The 22655-nt window shown below is 36.8% G+C and overlaps 1 protein-coding gene across 2 annotated transcripts in view; it reads right to left on the bottom strand.

Annotated features, from left to right (window-relative positions):
* The window catches only part of LOC147575771 (uncharacterized), a 400913-nt gene that overhangs the window by 72631 nt on the left and 305627 nt on the right, over positions 1-22655 (bottom strand). The window lies entirely within an intron of this gene.

The raw sequence follows: 22655 nt of genomic DNA, 5'->3' as shown, positions 1-22655 counted from the left end.
AGTAATCTCTCCTCCCTTCCTTCCTTCCTTCCTTCCTTCCTTCCTTCCTTCCTTCCTTCCCTCCTTCCTTCCTTCCTTCCTTCCTTCCTTCCTTCCTTCCTTCCTTCCGGCTCCACACCCAATGTGGGGTTTTTACGCACAACCCTGAGTCCAAGAGTCAAACGCTCCACCCACTGACCCACCAGACGCCCCCCACTCCCATATGTTTTTACAGACTTAGTTTGGCAAATACACTTTCAAAAAACCACTTCCAAATTTCCTCCATCTCTTTCCATTCTAACTTATTTTTATATCCTTTATCACGCTGAGGAGTCCAAGGGTCATGGAATCAGTTTCTAAAAATTTCCCTTGTAATTTCTGCATGCGGCACACTCTCTCAAACTCAATTTGGGAATGAATAGCTATCACATTGACATTTCAGTTGAAACCAATGCAGGAAGAGTCTTGCCTTAAAACCATTTTATGTGAATAGAAAATGATGACAAACTTCATTTCCAAACTAAGATACTGTCAGCATTTTAAATTTGAATTTTGATCCACCAATTTTAGTTAGAAAATATCTACAAGCATCCACATAAGAAAATCTTCCCAAATTACATATCCAGGATTTATCAAACTAATTTAAAAAAATATTTGGACTGAGAAGCAATTTATTTTTATTTAACCATACGCAGCTTAAAAACTTATCAAAACTACCAAGCTTTGCGTGAGCATAGTATTTCATACCAAAAACATATGCATCTTGTGAGAGCCTTATAGTATTGAGCCTCTCTCTTTCAAGCAAATCAAGGTGTCATATGGAAACCAAGACATATGGAAACATAATAGTTATATTTAATATTTTTTCTGATGAAAAGATCTGATTATATATTATCACTTACCTATAAAATAATAGTCCCTTAGGAGAAAGTTATAAGAAAATGGAGAAAAGGTTATCACCACTAATTTAGCTACCAGTATGTTATTTTGGTATATTTAGGTCCCATATCTTCTCAAGGTATGTCAAAGAGTTGAAACCATCCCATATATTTAAATATGTTTCATTTTATATCTTCATTAAAAATTACTTAATTAAAAGTCCTTTATTTCTATGCAGTCTTCCTAAGCATCAACTGGAAAATCTGTGCATTATCCATCACACTATCAGTGGCCACTATTTCCCTATTTCTTAATTTGATCATATTTCATCTTTTTAAAAATCTTAACTATTATTATTATAAGCATTTTTCCATGTTGGCTTATTTTGTTAAAGTAAATTTTCAGCCTGACTACTCACTTGACTTGGAAGTTTACCCTGGGAAATTTACTTCATTGTTCAGATTTTGAGTATATTTCATGCTCTACTAATTTTATCTTATGTGAACACAATAGAAAGTAAGAATTATTATTAAAAATTAATTTGGTGTCAGATTCCGTATTCTGATCTAAATTGCTTGTCAGATACCAGTATGGCAAATATCTCTCATTCTGACTTATCCTTTGCTCTTTTCATGTCTCTTCATTAATAGATGTTTTTAATTTTTTTTAAAAAAATTCATGTTTATTTAGTTTTGAGAGAGAGAGATAAAGAGAGAGACCAGAGACAGAGACAGAGACAGAGTGCAAGCAAGGGAGGAGCAGAGAGAGAGATAGGGAGACACAGGACCTGAAGCAGGTTCCAGGCTCTGAGCCATTAGCACAGAGCCCGATGCAGGGTTTGAACCCACAAACCGTGAGATCATGACCTGAGCTGAAGTCAGACACTTAACTGACTGAGACACCCAGGTGCCCCTAGATGTTTTTAATATTGATGTTGTTCAATTTGTTAGTCTTTTTTATGATCAATACTTTATATCCAATTGATCTATCATTTGTTGTGGGGAAAACATATTTTAATAATATATGTCTACCATCTCCAACCCAGATGTGTAAAAAATCACATATATATGTATATATATAATAAAAAATTCAATCCTTCGGGAAAACATTGACTGGAAATGGAACCATAAACATCAGATTTTTGAGAAATTCCTGGAAGTAGTAAAAGAGATCAATATAGAAGCAAAGGTTAAGATCAAAGCTACAGAAAAGTGTAGGAATAAGTATATGCAAGAGAAGACTGTACAGAGGTAAAATATAGAGCAACCAAAGCCCAGAGGAGGTATGATTTGTGGAAATCTCCAACAGATATGTCCCAGGATAGCTAGACTGTTCCATTCCTCTTCTTTCTCTCCCAGAGGACTATGGATTTGGACACAGGAATCAGAGGCTCATCAAGTAATTACAAATTCCATACAGAGAGAGAAACACTATGTCCAGAATATATATCATCTGCTGAAACATATCCAGCTCCCTTCCTCCAGTAACTTGAGACCGTAGAGGAATATGGCTAAGGGACTGGGCCTAGGCACATGCTCAAACAATACACTTCATGTGCAAAGATAATCAGAGTTCTTCAAACAAAAATTAAAATCTGAGAAAATAATATAGCTAAGAGAAAACTTTAAATTAAGTACAATTGTATATGCTGAGAAGAATTTTATATAATTGTATACGTAATACACTTACATAGAAACAATTGCATGTTATGCAATAGGACCAATCAGAACCAACTAGAGATCTTGGAAATTTAAAATCAAATTCTAATAAACAAAGCAAACAAAACTTCGGTAAATAAAAAGGGAGATATGCATAAAAAGTGAATAAAACAAAGGGTTAACACTAAAAAACAGAATATAGAAAGTATAAGACAAAAGTTAAGACAGAAAATAGATCAAAAGGGTTCTATTTCTTTTGCAAGGAGTTCTAGAGTGTGGGGGAAAGAGAACGAATCAAACACAGGAAGAATGGAAAACAGAAGGGAAGGGGGATGGAGGGAGAGAGAGAGAGAGGAAGGAAAAAATAGAGCTTTCCTAAGAGCAGAATTGACATGAATCTTCAGTCTGTAATAGGCTCACCAAGTGCTGAGGGGGATGAATGAAAACAAAATATAATAATAATAATAATAATAATAATAATAATAATAATAATAATGGCTAGCCACATCCTGGAATGATTCTGAACTCCAAGTTAAAAGAAAATCCCAAACACTTTGAATTTGACCAAATAAGAAAGATAATGAATTTTCATTATATTTCTCATTAGTAACAGATGGTTCCAGAAGAAAAAAACCTAGCAATATTTTTAAGTTCTAAAGGAATATCCCATATTCTGTTAAACAACTGCTCAAGTACAGTGGGGGAAAAGAAGTTGAAAAGGTAATGACTCTATCAACAAATCTGAAATCGTTAAATACTTTTCATTAAAAAAATACATGTGCCAGTAAAACGAAGTGTTCTTACACCTACTACAATAGACAAAATGACAGCACCAAATGCTGGTGACGCTGTGGAGGAAAGAACTCTTGTTCACCGCAGTGGGAATTCAAAATGGTAGTAATTTTAGAATGGCTTGGTGGTTTTTCACAAACTAAACATATTTCTACCCAATCATCCAGCCCAGCACTTGTTGGTATTTACCCAAAGGAGTTGAAAACTTCTATCTGGAGGAAGTCCTCCACTTTTGATGTCTCATATGATGAGATTGGGCCCACTTGGATAATCCACAACAATCTTGTTTTAAGGTCCATTACCTTAATTGCATTGGCACAATCGCTTTGGCCATGTAATTTAACACATTCACAGGTTCAGGAGATTAAGATGTGGGCATCTTTAGGGGGGCATTATTCTGCCTACGATAGTCTACCCTCAGGCCTGTAAGCTCCATATGCATCCTACACAAAAAGTATATTCACTTCGCCTAAAAATCTCATTTAAATAGAAATATCATTAATTCAAAATCCTAAAGACTCAACAGCGAAACCATTGAAATCAGGTGTGGATGAGTAATTTTTAGGATGCCTTATTCTATCTACTGCTTTCTTCACTCATGAATCTTACAATTTAGGTGGGAAAACAGACAATTGGCCAGTAGTTCTAAAAAAACAAGTATGTTAAGAAAGATAAATACCAGTTTATATGGAAGCATAAATTAGAAGAGTGTAATATAGTGTTGGGAGACATAGAAAACTAAGTAAGTTTACTTTCGGTATCTGAGACCTAAAAGAACAGTAGATACAGCTAAGTGAAGTGGCCTGTATAAGATTAATAGATGGGGGTAAAGATAGAGCTGTAGGGAATCCATGAGGAAGGTTGTTTTAGGTAAACCAGGTACGAGTGAACACTAACGTGGGGTGCCTAGGTGGTTCAGTCAGTTAAGCCTCCGACTTCGGCTCAGGTCATGATCTCACAGCTCGTGAGTTCGGGCTCTGTGCTGACAGCTGGGAGCCTGAAGCCTGCCTCAGATTCTGTGTTTCCCTCTCTTTTTGGTCCTCTCATGCTTGCACTCTGTCTCTCTCAAAAATAAATACATTAAAAAAGAAAAAAAAAAGTGGGCACTAACTTGTGTTAGCCTAAGTAGGAATGTAGAACAGTAGATACTTAAAATTTGGAACTATATGTAGAAACTACATATCATTTATTGATTACAGCTAGTCTGTAGGATGCTGGAGCTAGTCTAAGGATGAGTGAGCATCAACAAGGACCTCCAAGTTCCCCTTTATAAGCAGCAGGTGACAGAAGTACAAGTTTCAGGGCAAGGGTTTCAGATATGATGACATCCATTTGGGGAATTTTTAAGATATGAGGCAGGCAAGTGGTTAAATAGGTCTGTAGCGGGGCGCCTGGGTGGCTCAGTCAGTTGGGCGTCTGACTTCAGCTCAGGTCATGATCTCGCGGTCCATGAGTTTGAGCCCCGCGTCGGGCCCTGTGCTGACAGCTCCGAGCCTGGAGCCTGCTTTGGATTCTGTGTCTCCCTCTCTCTCTGACCCTCCCCCATTCATGCTCTGTCTCTCTCTGTCTCAAAAATAAATAAAAACGTTAAAAATATATATATATAAAAATAAATAGGTCTGTAGCTGGCTTGCAAGAGGGGTCCTGGTTGGAGTTTTTTGGGGGGATTAATCATAAGTGGCAATTAAAAATGCAAGGTGTGCCTGGGTGGCTCAGTCGGTTGAGCATACAATTTCAGCTCAGGTCACGATCTCGTGATTCATGAGTTCGAGCCCTGTGTCGAGCTCTGTGCTGACAGCTCAGAGCCTGGAGCCTGCCTCGGATTCTGTGGCTCCCTCTCTGTCTGTCCCTCACCTGCTCACACATTGTCTCTCTCTTAAAAATAAATAAACATTAAAAAAAATTTAAATACCAGAAGATACATAAAACAAACACAAAAGGAAATAGCAATGATTTCAATGACCCTGAAAGAGTCTTTAGAATAAAAAGAAAGAGGAAAGCAAAGGACAAGCATTCAAGGAACACCAATATTATAGAGATACTAAAGGAGATAAGAAAAGTAACAAGAATGACTAGGAAAATGTAGTAGGATGAAAAACAGAGCTTGAAATTAACACAGATTTTGGGTTGGTATGAAACAAAATGCTTTCTAACTAGGGGCCCAACATGTGGAATCTGCTATTACTGAACTAACAGTGGACATGAGGGTGTGTCAGGAGTTGAAACAAGCATGGATATTAAATAAGGAAGAGTTCAGGTTGCAGAGTTTGTATTTGACAGTAAATAATTAGGCAAAATATAGGTCCTTACAGACAAACTGATCCAGTGAAAATTAATGTTTATTATTTAGATCAATTAGACAGGTAATAACAAATGCCTGCGTTTATGGAAGAGATATACAGTGTCGACAGGACTGTTCATGTTTTCCTTTCCATGCTTTTCCAACAAAAATAATATCGTTAATTTGTTACATCAGTGGACGTCATTACCTATAAAAGACAGTCTCAATCTTAAGGGTCTTCAATCTCATAAGTACAGTGATTGTTCAATCAGTAAATTTTCTGATGATTGATTCTCCTCATAAGCAAATCCAGTACTGAACATAAAGATAATCTGAAAGGTTTTATAGGGGATAATTAGTGAAGTTTCCTATAAGTAAAATGAATTTATGGGATCTCACTCGGTGGAAATCTGGGTTTCCTCTGCCATTGCATCTTCTGAGAGCAGGACAACAGATCTTCAAACAACAGCAATAATGATGAGTTCTGTTAACTGGTTTCTGCCAAGCCTTGCTTTATTTGAAAATTCTTCCTGATTACATAAAGTTCTTCACAGGATGAGCCATCTGGCAATTTCTCCGAGTGTCTCACTGGGTCGATGGCGGAAAATAAGAACAGAGCCAATTCTCAGGGAACACAAAGGAAGCATGTCTAGATTGCCATGGCAGATTCTACATCAATGCCAAGTATCTCTGCATAGATGCCAGGTAGGATATTACCACTGAAATTTGATTTAACTATCGAGGGACATCTGACATCGAGCTTACTAATTACGCCTTTGCTAATTGAAATTTTCAAATCGCCATCATCTGCATAATTAAACATCTCAACCATACATTGCTTTGCAAAAAAACCAAAATATTGATATTGATATATGCATCGTTAAATTAGTAGTAAACCTATTTTAGGAAATAAAAACATAGGGCAATTAATTTTGTCAACCTAATGCAGGTTTAAATAAGCATAACATTAGGGCCATATAAGAACAGATAAAAAATGATAATTTGTTTGCAAACAAGAAAGCTACTTCATTTTAGATGGATTTTTACCAAAAAAAAAAAAGATAATGAAATTAAAATATGACTTTTTAAAAGTTCAAAAGGAATAAAATTTATACTTCATCCCAATGCCCAAAGTCTCCTAATAATAGATAAATAGAAATAATTCATTTTTATCTCCAATTAAAATGGTTAATTAAGTTTTAGTAGCTATGTTTTGTTTTGTTTTGTTTTGCATGTCTGGGAATTTGATTCACTCTTCATTCAGCATGTATTTATTAAAGCCTAGTATGGATCAGGTGTTAGGGAACTGCTAGAAATAAACAGAATAATAAAACAGATTCCAATTCTAGGAACTGTCAGAAACCAACATGGAACCAGAGCGATAGATAAAGTTTTCACAAGTATTAGACGTTTTCCATATGTGGAGGAAAATACATTTATATTAGAGTTCTCGTCCATGTTAATTAGATATGTCTCTTAATAGGCAAACTTCATTAGATTCACTGTTGAGTTTCTTGAATATATGTATTCTGCCACACACACGTTCTTCCACACCCAGAGATCTTGGAGACTAGCTGTTGTACCATAAAGTTTATGCTTAATTAATGATTCTTCAATAACTATTCATAAATGAAAATAGTTTTTTTTAGATAAATTACCTGTTTCACTTATTAATTTTGTACAATAATATGTTCCCATTTGATGATACCATTGGGAGAGTTAAGAGTAATAATACTGACTGAACTTCAAAATCCAGTTTGCTCATTACTATCACGGGTACTTTCTATTTCTCCTCCCTGGCCGTCTTTAGGGGGCAGCGAAGGGGACCCTTGTGATCCCAGTTGGTTGCCACAGTTCTAGAAATTATACTAACATATGCCAAATTGAGAGTCAACGAACTATGTATCATATTGTTTCACTTTAGGAGTAAGTAAACTTTTCCAGAAGCCTCTCCTTTGATTTACCTTATGTCTCATTAGTTAGGATTTTGTACAACCACAACCTTAAGTCACTCACAATGGGGCTTGGGTTTACCTCAGTGACCTGAATTCTTAGATTTATAATTTGGGATGATATGGATGTTTGAGATTCAATCATTCTGACTCATTCAGAGTTATATTTTAATCATTTTGTTTCATTCAGAGATATGAAGGCTAAGAATTTTCGTGACAAGACATTCATTCTAACAGAGAGCGGGTGTGCACGAACTTGGCAGAATGTTCATGTTTAAACATCTGAGGATATAGTTTGCATTTGGATACAACATAGCACATATTATTTGGAAGAACCCTGTAGCCCAGTTTTCCCAAAACAGAGGAAGCTTTAAAAAAAAAAAAAAGATCCAAACACCAGTGTCTTTAAGATCCTGATTTTGGGGGTGACAAAATTGAGGGAACGTGGATTAAAGTATCATAAGGTTTTGACCAGCAGTATTTTTCATGTTGACATTTTTGAAACCTATTGGCCAATGAAAGATAAATTTTGCATCAGAAACAGCAGAGATCCATGTGAACACTTCTGATAAGAAAACTAAAAAAAACCATATTGTATATATTGGTATATGTGAACAACTTTTATAGAGTACTGACTGCACAGTTTAGATCCAGACAAAGCCAGAAAAATTATTAACTATTTTATCAATAATATACTGTAGCTTCATTTTTGGCCTGTAAAATATGAGCTTTAAAGGATAATTAGTGAAGCAGTGTTTTAGGGAATGGCAATGAATTTGGTTTTGGAAATATGGCATTATTGTGTCATTTAGATAATTAATTGTTTAATCATTTAATATAATAAAGACATAAAAATGTCTGATTCATGACATTTCATTGCCTCGCAGTTATTTTAAAAGTGCATATTCTAGGTAACATGAGTGCAAATATTTTTTTTCAGTATATGAAAGAAATTATTCTTTTTCTTTTAATTTTTTTTAACGTTTATTTATTTATTTTTGAGACAGAGAGAGACAGAGCATGAACGGGGGAGGGTCAGAGAGAGGGAGACACAGAATCTGAAACAGGCTCCAGGCTCTGAGCTGTCAGTACAGAGTCTGACGTGGGGCTCGAACTCACGGACCGTGAGATCATGACCTGAGCCGAAGTCGGACGCTTAACCAAGCCACCCAGGCGCCCCCGATGTTAATTTAAACATTGGTCTGGGGGCGCCTGGGTGGCGCAGTCAGTTAAGCGTCCAACTTCAGCCAGGTCACGATCTCGCGGTCCGTGAGTTCGAGCCCCGCGTCGGGCTCTGGGCTGACGGCTCAGAGCCTGGAGCCTGTTTCCGATTCTGTGTCTCCCTCTCTCTCTGCCCCTCCCCCGTTCATGCTCTGTCTCTCTCTGTCCCAAAAATAAATAAACGTTGAAAAAAAAATTTTTTTTAATAAAAAAAAAAAAAATAATACCCTGGTTGTTATCCTTCATTCCCCTCTTGTCTCTCTTAAATTCCATTATTCCAACCATAACCCAAACAGCCCTACACCTGCATGGGATTGCAGTCACACCTCTCCCCCAACTCTCTCCAAAGTTCCTACCAAAGCTTGATATTCTCCTAGTTGTCTATCTTGTTTTTCTCACCTCCGCACAGAGCTCAAGAGTCCAGCCTTTGGGTGATTCTTCAAAGTTCCCAAGCACATCATCACCTGGAGGCTTTATGAACTTGCTATTGGCCCCTCTGTCACCCAACAGTCATATGACTCTTCACTCCTTTTATTCATGTTTCTATCCATCTGCCTTCTCCTCAGAAAGAACTCCCTTGACTCTGTATAGTAGCCACACCTACCATTATGGTCCTTCTTAATCTGTATCATCATTTTCCTAGCATTTAATTGTTCTTACACTGTGAAATTATTAACCTGTTTACTTTTCTCTTTCCTACTAGAATATGTTCTATGAGGTTGGAATTATTATGTATCTAGTACACAGCTATATCTCTAGCAAATGAAACAATATCCGAGGTAGAAAATACATCTGGTGTGGTGTGGTGTGTGTGTGTGTGTGTGTGTGTGTGTGTGTGTGTATGCGTGTGTGTGTATATATATATATATATATATATATATATATAGGAGTATATATATATATATATATATATATATAGGAGAATATATATAGGAGTATATATATATAGGTGTCGGCAATCAAAAAGAATGAAATCTTGCCATTTGTAACTACGTGGATGGAACTAGAGGGCATTATGCTAAGCAAAATTAGTCAGAGAAAGACAAATATCAAATGACTTCACTTATATGAGAACTTTAAGATACAAAACAGATGGACATAAGGGAAGGGAAGCAAAAATAATATAAACACAGGGAGGGTGAGAAAACAGAAGAGACTCTTAAATATGGAGAACAAACAGAGGGTTGCTGCAGGGGTTGTGGGAGGGGGGATGGGCTAAATGGGTAAGGGGCATTAAGGAATCTACTCCTGAAATCCTTGTTGCACTATATGCTAACTAACTTGGATGTAAATTAAAAATAAACAAACAAATGAACAACAAAAAAACAGCCTCATCTTAAACTCAAAAAAAAAAAAAAAAAAGAAAAGAAAAAGAAAAGAAAATACATCTGAGAATATATGGTGAAGTAAAAAGGACATACACTCTGTTCTGGGAGTTTAAAACTGGCTAGTGGGGACAAGAGGTATTGCGTTGCTCTGCTAAGCCTGCCATAACAAAATCCTACCCATTGGGGCACTTAAACAGAAATTAACTTTTCCAGAGTTCTGGAGGCTAGAAGTTCAAGACCAAGGTACTAGAAAATTCATTTTCCAGTGAGGATTCTCTTCCTGACTTGCAGGCAGCTCCCTTCTGGCTATGTTCTCACATGGTCTTTGTGTATGCAGAGACAGAGCTCTTAGGAGTCCCTGCCTCTTCACATCAGTCTTAAGGCATTAGGACCCCATCCTTATGATGTCATTTAACTGTACCTTCTTAAAGCACTATCTCCACATATAGTTGCATTGGGGGGGGGGGGTTAGACTCCCAACGTATGAATTCTGGGGGAAACACAATTCAGCCCTTAAAAGGTAACAGACAAGATTATTTTATTTCATACTAGAAAGTTTGAATGTTACCTCATGTATTTCTCTATTATTCATATCACTGTGTTTACTAGATCAAGTTATTAACCTACTTGATTTCTTCGACACCAAGTCTGTTTTCCCTGTGTTCCTTTGTTATTTTTTTTTCTTTTATTGCATGGCTCAGATAACTTTTCTAATACTAAATATAAGACATGAAATATTCTGGTATCTTTAAGGAAGGTCATGTGAGTTATAAATCATGTGTATATGAAATGTGGGCCTTAATTCCTTTGGAAAGATCGTGTTCTTTTTCCTATTTACCATTTTTATGGTCAAATATGACAGATGAAGTGTTTGATCTGGATGGAAACCATTTGAAATTCAAAACTAACATGAAAGATAAAAGAGTGAACCACCTTTCAGTTATGAGATGAATAAAGTCTGAGGATCTAATGTGCAACACAGACACTATCATTGGCAACGCTGTGTTGTATAATTGAAATCTGCTAAGAGACTTGAACTTGAATATTCCTAAAAAAAAAAAAAAAAGGAAATAAGTGAAGTGACAGATATGTTAATTACCTTGATGGGGGGGATCTTTTCACAGCATATGCATGTATCAAATCATCATGTTGTACATTTTAAATAACTTACACTTGTATTTGTCAATTATACCTCAACAAAACTGGGGACAAATTTTAAAAGCCTAACAAGAAAACGAGGGGCATCTGGATGGCTCAGTCAGTTGAACATCTGACTTTGGCTCAGGTCATGATCTCATGGTTCATGAGTTCAAGCCCCACCACCAGGCTTGAAATCTACTCTTTTTAAGCACAGAGCTTGCTCCAGATCCCCTGTCCTCCTCTCTCTGCCCCTCCCCTGCTTGGGTTCTCTCAAAAATAAATAAAACATTTAAATATATACATACATACCTACCTACCTACCTACCTACATACATACATACATACATACCTAACAAGAAAACTGAAAGAGGAGAATAAAATTTGGCATGATTGGAACTGTGCCACGTGGATACACTGAAGAGAAATATTAAGTAACTCAGTGATGACTTAGAAGTTGTTCTCAACTCTATTAGATTTAATGCTCCTCAAGCTAGAAGAAAATGCATGCAGAATAAAACTTTATCTATCTATCTATCTATCTATCTATCTATCTATCTATCTATCTAATTTTAAGAAAATCATTAGGACGCCCAAGTTATTGCGTAAAGGAGAAAAGAAAAATAACTTATGAAAAAGATTGGGCAGCTCAGTTGGTTAAGTGCCTGACTTTTTTTTTTTTAACATTTATTCATCTTTGAGAGACAGAGCGTGAGTGGGGAAGGAGCAGAGAGAGAGGGAGACACAGAACCTGAAGCAGGCTCCAGGCTCTGAGCTGTCAGCACAGAGCCCAATGCGGGACCCGAACTCACTGACTGCGAGATGATAACCTGAGCCGAAGTCGGACGCTTAACTAACTAAGCCACCCAGGCGCCCCTAAATGTCTGCCTCTTGATTTCGGCTCAGATCATGATCTCATAGTTTGTGGGATGGAGCCCCACATTGGGCTCTGTGCCGACAGTGTGGAGTCTCCTTGGGATTCTCTCTCCCTCTCTTTCTCTGTCCCTCCCCCCTCTCTCTTTCTGTCTCTCTCAAAATAAATAAGTAAACATGAAAAAAATTAAAACAAAACAAGGATTGGGATTTCAATATGGAAATGCTAGACAAGAAATTATAATGAGGATCACAGATGCTTGCACTTATAGAATGTATCACTCACTGTAAATGCAACAACTCTAAATGCATTATTATATAGACATGCTTATTCGAGAATCAACATTAAATTATATTTCCACATGGTGAATACTTCTCAATAAATTTCTGATGAAATGACTTCTACTTTTCTCTCAATTTGCATGGTGTTTGCATTCTTGGGCAGCTCAGAGTGCATTAAACAATGCACAAAGTTTTTCTGTTTATGTGTAAAACGGAGTTATTTCTAAGCTCAGATAATCATAAAGATGTGTCTCCCCTATCTGATATTCTAAACTCAAGAAAGTCACAGGGTGAAATTTAATTGCACAGAATTATCACAGGCACTGCGGGAAAGCATCATACCTGGCCCACATTCACTGAACGTCAGTAGCACTCCTTAATCATCTTTACAACCTAAAATGCCCTCAGATATTTGCAAAATGTGTGCTATAAAAGATGGAATTGCCATCCCTCTCAATCCCAGCAATTGAAAATTACTAAAATGAAGTCACTAACATATCCAAATGAATGCTTTTCTTGTAGACTCTGTCTTTTGACACCTCCATTTCTAACTGTCCTGATTAATTTGTCATCCTAATTCTTAAATGCATTTCTTCACTCATTTAATAAACATTTATTAAGCACCAAATACCCTATTAGTCCATAAGAATACAAAAAAGGGCTCCCCAAAACCAAAGCCAAAAACAATCCAAAGAAAAAACTAGTTCTGTTGATGAGGGTTACAATCTATTAGAGACTCTTGGCCTATAATTTTAATTAAAAGCTCCCAAAACAAGAGTTATTCAACCTGGTTCCCACGGTTTTTACCCATGTTTCTGTTCTTTGACCCCTATCCTCAAACTCACCAAACTCTCACCAACCAAATAAACTCAAAGTAACAATAACAGCAATGGAATCTACTTTTAGTGGCTGCTTTTGTAAGTAGATCAGCCCATTGAATAAAAGGACAAATTTTCAAGTGAGTTATATTGAGGTTAAATTTCCACACAATAAAATTCACTCTTTTAAAGCATACAGTTCCATGAATGTGGACAAATACATAGTCAGGGAGCTACCAAAACAACCAGAATATTTACTAAGCACCTTAAATTCTCTCATGGCACTTGGCAATCAATGTCCTCCAAAAACCAGCTGTCGGTAAACACTAATTCATTTTCTATTGTTATAATTTTGACTATTCCAGAAATGTATAGACATGGAATAATACATAAGGTAGCATTTTGCTTTTGGTTTCTTGCATTTTGCATTTGAGATTCATTCACACTGATGCATTTATCAGTAGTTCGTTCATTTTTTTATTTCAAGTAGTATCTCATCTTACACCCAGGAATGACATTTTTAGATAGTACGGTAAGTGCACGTCTACCTTCCTAAGAAATTGCTGGCAAATTTTACAAAGCAGCTATGCAGTTTTGCACTCCCACTAATAATTTATGCAGTACCCCATTGCTCCACAATCTTGCCAGGATATGGTCTTGTTAGTCTTTCTAATTTTTGCCATTCTACTATGTATTATCATAATTTTGTGATTTTAATTTGCATTTTCCTGATGACTAATAATGTTAAAATATTTTCTTATGCTTATTGGCCATTTTCTGCCTTAGTGAAACATCTGGTCAAATCCTTTCCTCATTTTTTTAAATGGGTTGTTTGTCTCTTATTTTTGAGTTACAAGGGTTCTTTATATATTTTGGACATAAGTATATTATAAAATACATGTTTGCAAATATTTTCTCCCCGTAGGTGGCCTGCCTATTCATTTTCTTGATAGCATCTTTCAAAAAACAGAATCATTTAATTTTGATTATCAAGCCCAATTTATCGTTTTTTCTTTTATGATTTGTGTGTGTGTCCTAATTAAGACATACTTGTTAATGCCAAGATCCCAGAAAAATACTTTTATGTGTTCTTCCATAAGAATTGTAGTTTTAAATCTTTCACTTACGTTTATTGTCCTTTTCAAGTTAAGTTTTACACAGTATATGTAATAGTATATGTAATTATTATTATTATTATTATTATTATTATTATTATTATTAGCATATAGACCTCCAGTTAGTCTAGCAATTGTTGAAAAGATTCATCCTGGCTCAATTGATTCACCTCTTTATTTTTTTTAATTTTTTAAAGTTTTTTTAGGGAGAGAGAGTGTGCAAGCGGGGAAGAGAGGCAGAGAGAGAGAGGGAGAGGGAATCGTAAGCAGGCTCCACACTCAATGTGGAGCATGACCTGGGGCTCCATCTCATAATGGTGAGATCATGACCTGAGCTGAAATCAAGAGTCAGATGCTCAACCCACTGAGCCATCCAGGCACCCCTGATTCTCCTCTTTATAACAACAAATGGACCATATAGATATGAAGTTTACACCAGGACTATTTATTCTGTTACTGACCTATATAGCTACCCTTTCCTCAGAAGGAATTTTGATTATAGCTTTGCATTATTTATATAATTAAACACATTAAGTATATACTAATTATATAATTTTTGAAAAATATTTTGACCAAAGTCCTTTGCATTTACATATACATTTTTAATGTTTTGTGTGTGTGTAAATATATATATATATATACACATATATATACATATATATACACACATATATATACATATATATACACATATATATATATACATATATATACACACATATATATATATACATATATATATATATAGTGAGTTGCATTGATTGATTTTCAAATATTAAAATATTGATTTCCAGAAAAACTCCACTGGGTGACAATTTAAAATTTTTTGAGAGTACTGCCTAGTTGATATTGGTTTGTAGGTTCCTTTCCTTTTGATATCTTCGTCTGGTTTGAGTACTGAGATAATGCTGGCCCCATAAAATGAGATGAGAAGTTTCCCTTTTCCTCAAATTTCTCCTTAGATTGTATAGAATTTGCTATTATTTCTTCCTTAAGTATTGGTGACTGCCAATAAAGCCATCTGAATCTGACCCTAGAATTTTCTTTGTGGAGATAGAACTAGGATGTAGGCATCAGTTCAGAGAACTTATTTCTTCAAGACTGGTATTTGTGAATACTTTGTTAGCTTAGGTACCTTTAGGAACTTATCTATATAAGTTGTCCATTTTATTGGCATAAAGTTTTGCATATTTTTTATTATACATGTAATGTGCATGGGATCTGTAGTGAGGTTTGCCTTTCCCTTCTTTGTTCCTTATGTTATACTTTGTGTCTTGTGTTTTTCTATCAGTCTGGCTAAAGCTTTATCAATTATATTGATCATTTCAAAGAACCAAGTTTTGGTTTCATTGATTTACCTGTTCTTTATTCCCTTGACTTTCTTGAAAGCTACATTAACATTGTATTCATTTTCCTCCAATTATTTTTTAGATTATTTTTTAGTGTTTCCATAATCAAAAGTACTCCAAGTTGGATTTTTGGAAGGTGGGGATTAACCATAACTTCATGAGAGAAATATCTTTCCCCAGAGGAATCGTTTGTGTACTTATGTGCTTATTCCCATCAGTAGGAAATTTTTTCATAATTAAATCATTTGCTATTATGATTTATCCATTTATTGCAAAAAGAGACTGTGTCTTCTCTACATGCTTAGTAGTTCCTTAGAGATTTCCTTTGCTTTGACTCTTGATTGTAAATACATATTCTTTAAATAATTTTTAAAGAAGAGTACAAAATTGAGATGTTTCCTGAGCCCTTATATATATGGGAATGCCATTTTAGATCTCAGCCTTTACCAGCCTTTCAATGTCTCTGGCTTTTAAGGTTGATGAACAATTGCATTCTGCAATCACATTAATATTGAACCTCTTATCTGTAAGCCTGTTATTTCTATATGAATGATTTTTGCATTTGTGTCCTAGAGTTCTGAAAAATGTCATCGATAGGTATTCCAAAAAAGACAGGTGGGTCCTACAGTCAAGTATTTTGGGGATATACTGAGTTACATATGCAACACGTGCAGAGTGAACCTTCAAAGCTTACATGGCAGTTCTCAAACATACTTAACAACAGAGCCCTTTTGAGTTCATGGAATCATGAGTTTGGGCTCTTTGTTACTACTATGTACCAGCATCTTCCTGTAATATCACTCACCTGTAGTCTGTTGAAAGAAAACATTCCTTCTGAACCGTGGAGGCTAGTACCCTGGACATCTGGTAAGAGTAAGAGTTAATCACCATGCACAAAGCGATGGAATCACAGCTTCCAGGCAGTATGTGCAATGTGTGATATAAGCTTTATTCTGTTTCCCTGAGGATGTCTGGGGTCGACCTCATGAAAGACTGGATCCAGAGTGGCATAAAATACCTGAACTGGCATATTGGCTGCATCACAAACCTTTTTAAACTCACAAAGATGAGACACCATATTTTGGGGCAGTGGCTGCCCAGTTTGAGAATGTCTGGCAAATTGGGTAACCACTTTATCGTCACCTGAAAAATCACCAGCACAGAAAGAACCTCAGCAAAATCAGTAGGACATCGGTCTCACTGCAATATTGGATACTGAGTATATTCCAGCATAGAAGAGATGGTATGTCCCATTTCCTGGGGGAGATTTTCTATCATTCCAGGAGTTAATAAAGTCAGTGAACTCCTTGAGGAATGGGAAAGATTCAGCTTAAGAACTGCAGCTGGAGTTAACAATCTCCATCTTCTTTCGATCTGCCTCCACAGATTGTAAAATGACAATCCTAACGTGGTTTGTGTCTTTGCAGGAAATGCACCCTAGCAATACTTTGGATTCGTGAACCTCAGCCACTCTTCTAACGTCTTGACACCACATCTCATTTCACAGGCGGCGCTGCAGACATCCTTAACAATTAGTTAAATAAAATATTCAGACCTTCCTCCATCCACATTTTAAAGGAGAAACACGGTCAGTATAAACTGGGCTCAACATTACCTCTCCACATGAATCATACCATGGTACTAGGGGGTCCCAAGGCATGCATTCAGAATTTCAAAGATTTCGTTTTGTTTTTATTCCTCATGTCACCTAAAAATCTTTTATAGTTCTATCAGAAAATTTGTGAGATAGTTTCTCAAGGAATTGCATGCCAGTCTGATTTTTAGGTAGTGTTCTTTGGGGTGCCCTGTGAGGAATATAAAATATCCCGCTAAATTTGTCTTAAGTTCTTTGCTGCTGAGTAACTTTTCTGAACATTTCAATTAGCCGGCATTGGGACAAAGAAAAAATTGTCTAAGCAGCTTCCTGCACGTGGTGCTTCTGAATGTAGACTATCAACTATTACAGGACCTCAATCAAGTAAAAAGTTATGGCAAATGTGTTCTGATAAGGTATGATTATCAGGGGCACCTGGGTGGCTCAGCTGGTCAAACGCCTAACCCTTGATTTTGGCTCAGGTCATGATCCCAGAGTCGTGAGATCAAGCCCACGCAGAGCATGGGGCCTGCTTAAGATTCTCTGTCTCCTCTGTCTCTGACCCTCCCTTGCGCCCTCTCTCTCTCTCTCTCCCCCTTCTGCCCCTCTCTCCAGTTGCACACGTTCATGCCCACACGCACACACACCCACACACACTCTCTCTGTCTCTCTTAAAATATATATAATAAAGGAAAGAATTGTTTATCAGTCTTGGAAAAATTGTTCCCCATAAAAAAATGCTTTACTCAAAAGATTTTAACAAGATCTGCTCTTCGATGCTTTTCTTTGTCTAGATGGATTTCATTGGTTTCAAAGTCAAACATAAACAGTTCAACTGCTCACTTGGTTTCTGGATTAAAGGAATCCATAAGCTTTTTAATCAGTGAGTAATTTTCACAAACTTTGATTTAATTCTCCATTTGTGTTTAACTTTTCGATTGTGGTGCCAATACATCTTCAAGGTTTATCTGCTTTGAATGAGCAATTTTCACAAAATCAGCCCCTCTGCCCGAGGCATCCTGAAGTGCATCCGCAGAGAGTGGTGTGGGACCCCGGCAATGTAGGATATGCAAGCTCGGCCAGCAATCCTTTCTGAGGGATTTTTCCTGTGCAATTTGAAATTCTTCTCAGGTACTGAGCTCAGGAACTCCAAATGGACCTCCGGGTGCTCGGTGAACAAGTGCAGCCAGTCGCCCTGAGGCTTGACATTGAAGACCGTGCCCCACAGGGAATAGCTGGTGCTGACTCGGGTGGCTGGGATCCTGGCTGAGGCTCCCAAGCCTTCGGTAGCTCAGCAGTGTCTAGAACAGACCCTTCCCCAGAGCTGCAAGGCCTCCGGCCTCAGCGCTGCAGCTCCTGCCTGGATTTCCTTGACTTTTGCTTTCCATGTGTTTTTCAATGTTTGTTTATTTGTTTGTTTAGAGAAAGAGAGAGGGCACATGCGAGGCAGGAGGATGGGCAGAGATAAAGGGGGAGAGAGAATGCCCCTCCACACTCAGTGAGGAGCTCAAATCAAGAGTCACAATCTCCACCGACTGAGCCACCCAGGCTCTCCTGCTCTTTATTTTCTTCTTCCTGCCAGCTTTGGTTTAAATCGGCTATGCTTTGGTAACTTCTTGAAGTTAGCAAACCTTGAAGTCAGGTTGAGACCTTTCTTCTATTCTAAGATGAACATCCCTTTAAATTTCCATCTGAGCACTTCTGTAGCTACACTCCACAACACTCAGTTTTCAGTTTTCATTCATGTCAGAATTTCTTTTAATTTCTCTGGACTTTTCTTCTCTGACCCCTTGGTTATTTTAAGGCACGCTGTTTAATTTCCAAATATGTTGGTATTTTGTAAATATGTTATTGATCCTGTCGTGATCAGAAAACACACTTTGTTGGATTAAAAATTTTTTTAACGTTTTGATTTATTTTCTGAGAGACAGAGAGAAACAGAGCATGAGTGAAGGGAAGGGTAGAGAGGGAGACACAGAATGTGAAACAGACTCCAGGCTCAGAGCTGTCAGCACCGAGCCTGACGTGGGGCTCGAACTCACAAACCACAAGATCATGACCTGAACTGAAGTTGACCACTTAACCAACTGTGACACCCAGGCACCCTGTCACACTTTGTTGGATTTTAAAGTGATTGAGATTTTTGTTCTGATTCAGAATATGGTCTATTCACGAATTTTCTATGTGCAGTTTCAAAGAATGTGTTTCTGGTTCTTTGAAAGTATCGATAAAATTATCAGACTTCTAGCACTACTGACAAAGAAATAAGGAGTAAAGACACAAATTACCAATATCAGCAGTGAAACAGGATGTCACCATAGATCCCGCAAACACCCAAAGGATGACAAGATTATGCTGAGAACAACTGTACACACACATATTCTACAACTTACATAAAATGGACCAATTCCTTAAAAAACATAACCTACCACAACTCACCAAATATGAAATAGATCATTTGCATAGCCCTATGACTATTTAGAAAAATGAATTCATAACTTAAGACCTCTTCAAAAAAAATAGTAATCTGCAGGCCCAGATAGTTTCACTGAAGTTCTACCTAGCCATTAAAGAAGAATGAACACCAATTCTACACAATCCCTTCCAGAAGAGGATAAAGGAAGGAGTACTTTCCAATTCATTTTATAAAGCTAGTGCTACATCGATTCCAAACTCAAACAAAGGCAATATGAGAGAGAGAGGGAAAGAAGAAAGAAAGAAAGAAAGAAAGAAAGAAAGAAAGAAAGAAAGAAAGAAAGAAAGAAAGGGACGGGAGAAGGGAGGGGAAGAGAGGGAAGGGAAGGGAAAAGAAAACTACAAAAATACCCCTTGTGATAACAGATGCAAATCTTTAACAAAGTATTATCAAATGGAATATGGAAATATAAAAAAAGAATCATAAACCCGAATAAGTTGGATTCATTTCAGAGAATCAATGCTTGATCAATATTTGATAATCAAACAATGAGATCCACCATTGTTAACAGTCTGAATTAGAGAAAACAGGTTCATACCAATTGGTGGAGTAAAAGCATTTGACAAAATTTAATAGTCATTCGTGATAAAAACTCCCAGATAAAAAGGAATAGAGGGGACTTCTTCAATTAGAAAAATAGAATCTACTCTCTCTCTCCCTTGCTCTCTACCCCTCTCCTACTCATGCTCATTCTCTCTCTCAAAATAAATAAATAAATATTTTTTTAAAAAAAGAAAGGATAAATAGAATCTGTGAAAACCCTGTAGCCCACATTCTATTTAACAATGGAAGTTGGAGTACTTTCTGTCTAGGATCTAGCACAAGGTAAGGATGTCTGCTCTCAGCACTTTATCCAACCTAACGCTGGAAGATGTAGCCAATGAAATAAGGCAAGACCAAAAAAAGAAAGAAACAAACAAAAGGCATGCATACCAGAAAAGAAGAAACAAAACTGTACTTTTGGGAGGAGACATAATTAGCTATGTATAAAAATCTAAGGAATGTATTAAAAAAGAAAAACCTCCTAAAACTAATGACACCAAAATTAAAATGGTAAGACTGTGATGGTTAATTTTTTTTTTTATTTAAAAAAAATTTTTTTAACGTTTATTTATTTTTTGAGACAGAGCATGAACGGGGGAGGGTCAGAGAGAGAGGGAGACACAGAATCTGAAACAGGCTCCCGGCTCTGAGCTGTCAGCACAGAGCCCGACGCGGGGCTCGAACTCACGGACCGCGAGATCATGACCTGAGCTGAAGTCGGATGCTTAACCGACTGAGCCACCCAGGCGCCCCTGTGATGGTTAATTTTATGTGCCAATTTCACTAGGCTAAGGAATGCCCACATAGTTGGTAAAACAATATTTCTGGGCGCATCTGGGAAGGTGTTTCAGGAAGACACAAGCATTTGAATCAGTCGACTGATTCAGTGTGGGTGGGCATCATCCAACTCCTTGAGGATCTGTACAAAGCAAAAAGATGAGGGCATTCTCTCACTCTTCTTGATCTGAGACTTCCACCCTCTCCTGCCCTGAGACAAGAGTTTCTGCTTCTCCAGCCTCCAGACTCAGGACTCACACTGAACTACACCACAGGTGTTCCTGGTTCCTCAACTTGCCAACCACAGATGGCAGACTGTGAGACTTGTCAGCCTCCACAACTGCATGAGCCTCTCTCTCAATATATAGTTGGATATAGATACAGATACAGATACAGGTATAGATATAGATAGTATAGATAGATATAGATATCCCATATATATAGTTGATGATATAGATGATATAGATATAAATATAGATATAGATGATATAGATATAGATAGTGGTATAGAGTTATATAGAGTTACATAGTTATATAAAGTTATATCATTTTATATATAAAATATAAGAGGCTATTAATATACACAATATGGATTACTCTCCAGAGAATTCTGATGAGTGGAAACAATCCAAACCGGAAGAATTATGTAGTGTATGATAATAGCCTTGAAATGCCAAAATTTTAGAAATGCATGACAGATTACTGGTTGCCAGGGGATAAAAAGTAGAGGTGGAAGAGAGGTGAGCTGTAACTATGGAAGGGAATGTAATAATAATGAGCTCACCTTGTGGTGATGCAATGCTCTGTACCTTGGCTATCTGAGTGCAATATTCTGGTAAAGACCTTTTCCATTAGATGGATACAGTGTTACCATTAGGTCATACTGGGTAACTTGTCTGTCTATGGGATCTCTCCATCTTGTATCATACAACTGCGTGTGAATGTACAACTACCTGAAAATAACTTTCAAAACAGTGTAATTTAAAAAGTATTAAAGTTCAGGAAACAGGCTGTCCCAAACTGATAGTATCATTCATTATACACAAAACAGATTTTATGAAAAACAATTTGACACTGTATTGCAAATGTATTTTAAGTCTCCCTACCTTTTTACTCAAGCATCTCTTTCTAAGGCTTTGACACTATATATAATCACATTATATTCTGTTTAAAGTTTCCATTATTAAAATTAAATGAGTTGATGAGATTTTTGTGCACAAAAAGGAAACTTACCTAAATGCCCGAATATAGAACGATGGCAAAATAAACTATGTTGTTTACATAGAATAAATGCAACCATATATTTGGATAGTCCAAACAATGAGTAGAGAGAGCAAACTATAAGACTATGCTATATGTAATTTTAATTCTGTATTGATAATAGCCAAGTGTGTACTTATTAATATTTCATCTAAATATACTAACAAAGATTGTTTGCTTCATCCAACTTTAGTCAGGCCTAAATTTTCTCCTAGACCCATGTGTGCACAGCTGAAAATCCAGTTTTAGCAAGAATCCTGCTAAGTCAGTTTAATCAGAACTCAATATCTGATCACTCTAGAAATCTGATCAGATTTTTCATCCTCCACCACCTGTAGGTG

The sequence above is a fragment of the Puma concolor genome, chromosome D2 (assembly GCF_028749965.1).
Source record: "Puma concolor isolate L17-30 chromosome D2, mPumCon1.1.hap2, whole genome shotgun sequence".
In the NCBI taxonomy this organism is placed as follows: domain Eukaryota; kingdom Metazoa; phylum Chordata; class Mammalia; order Carnivora; family Felidae; genus Puma; species Puma concolor.
This window is presented reverse-complemented; position numbering and strand designations above follow the sequence as displayed.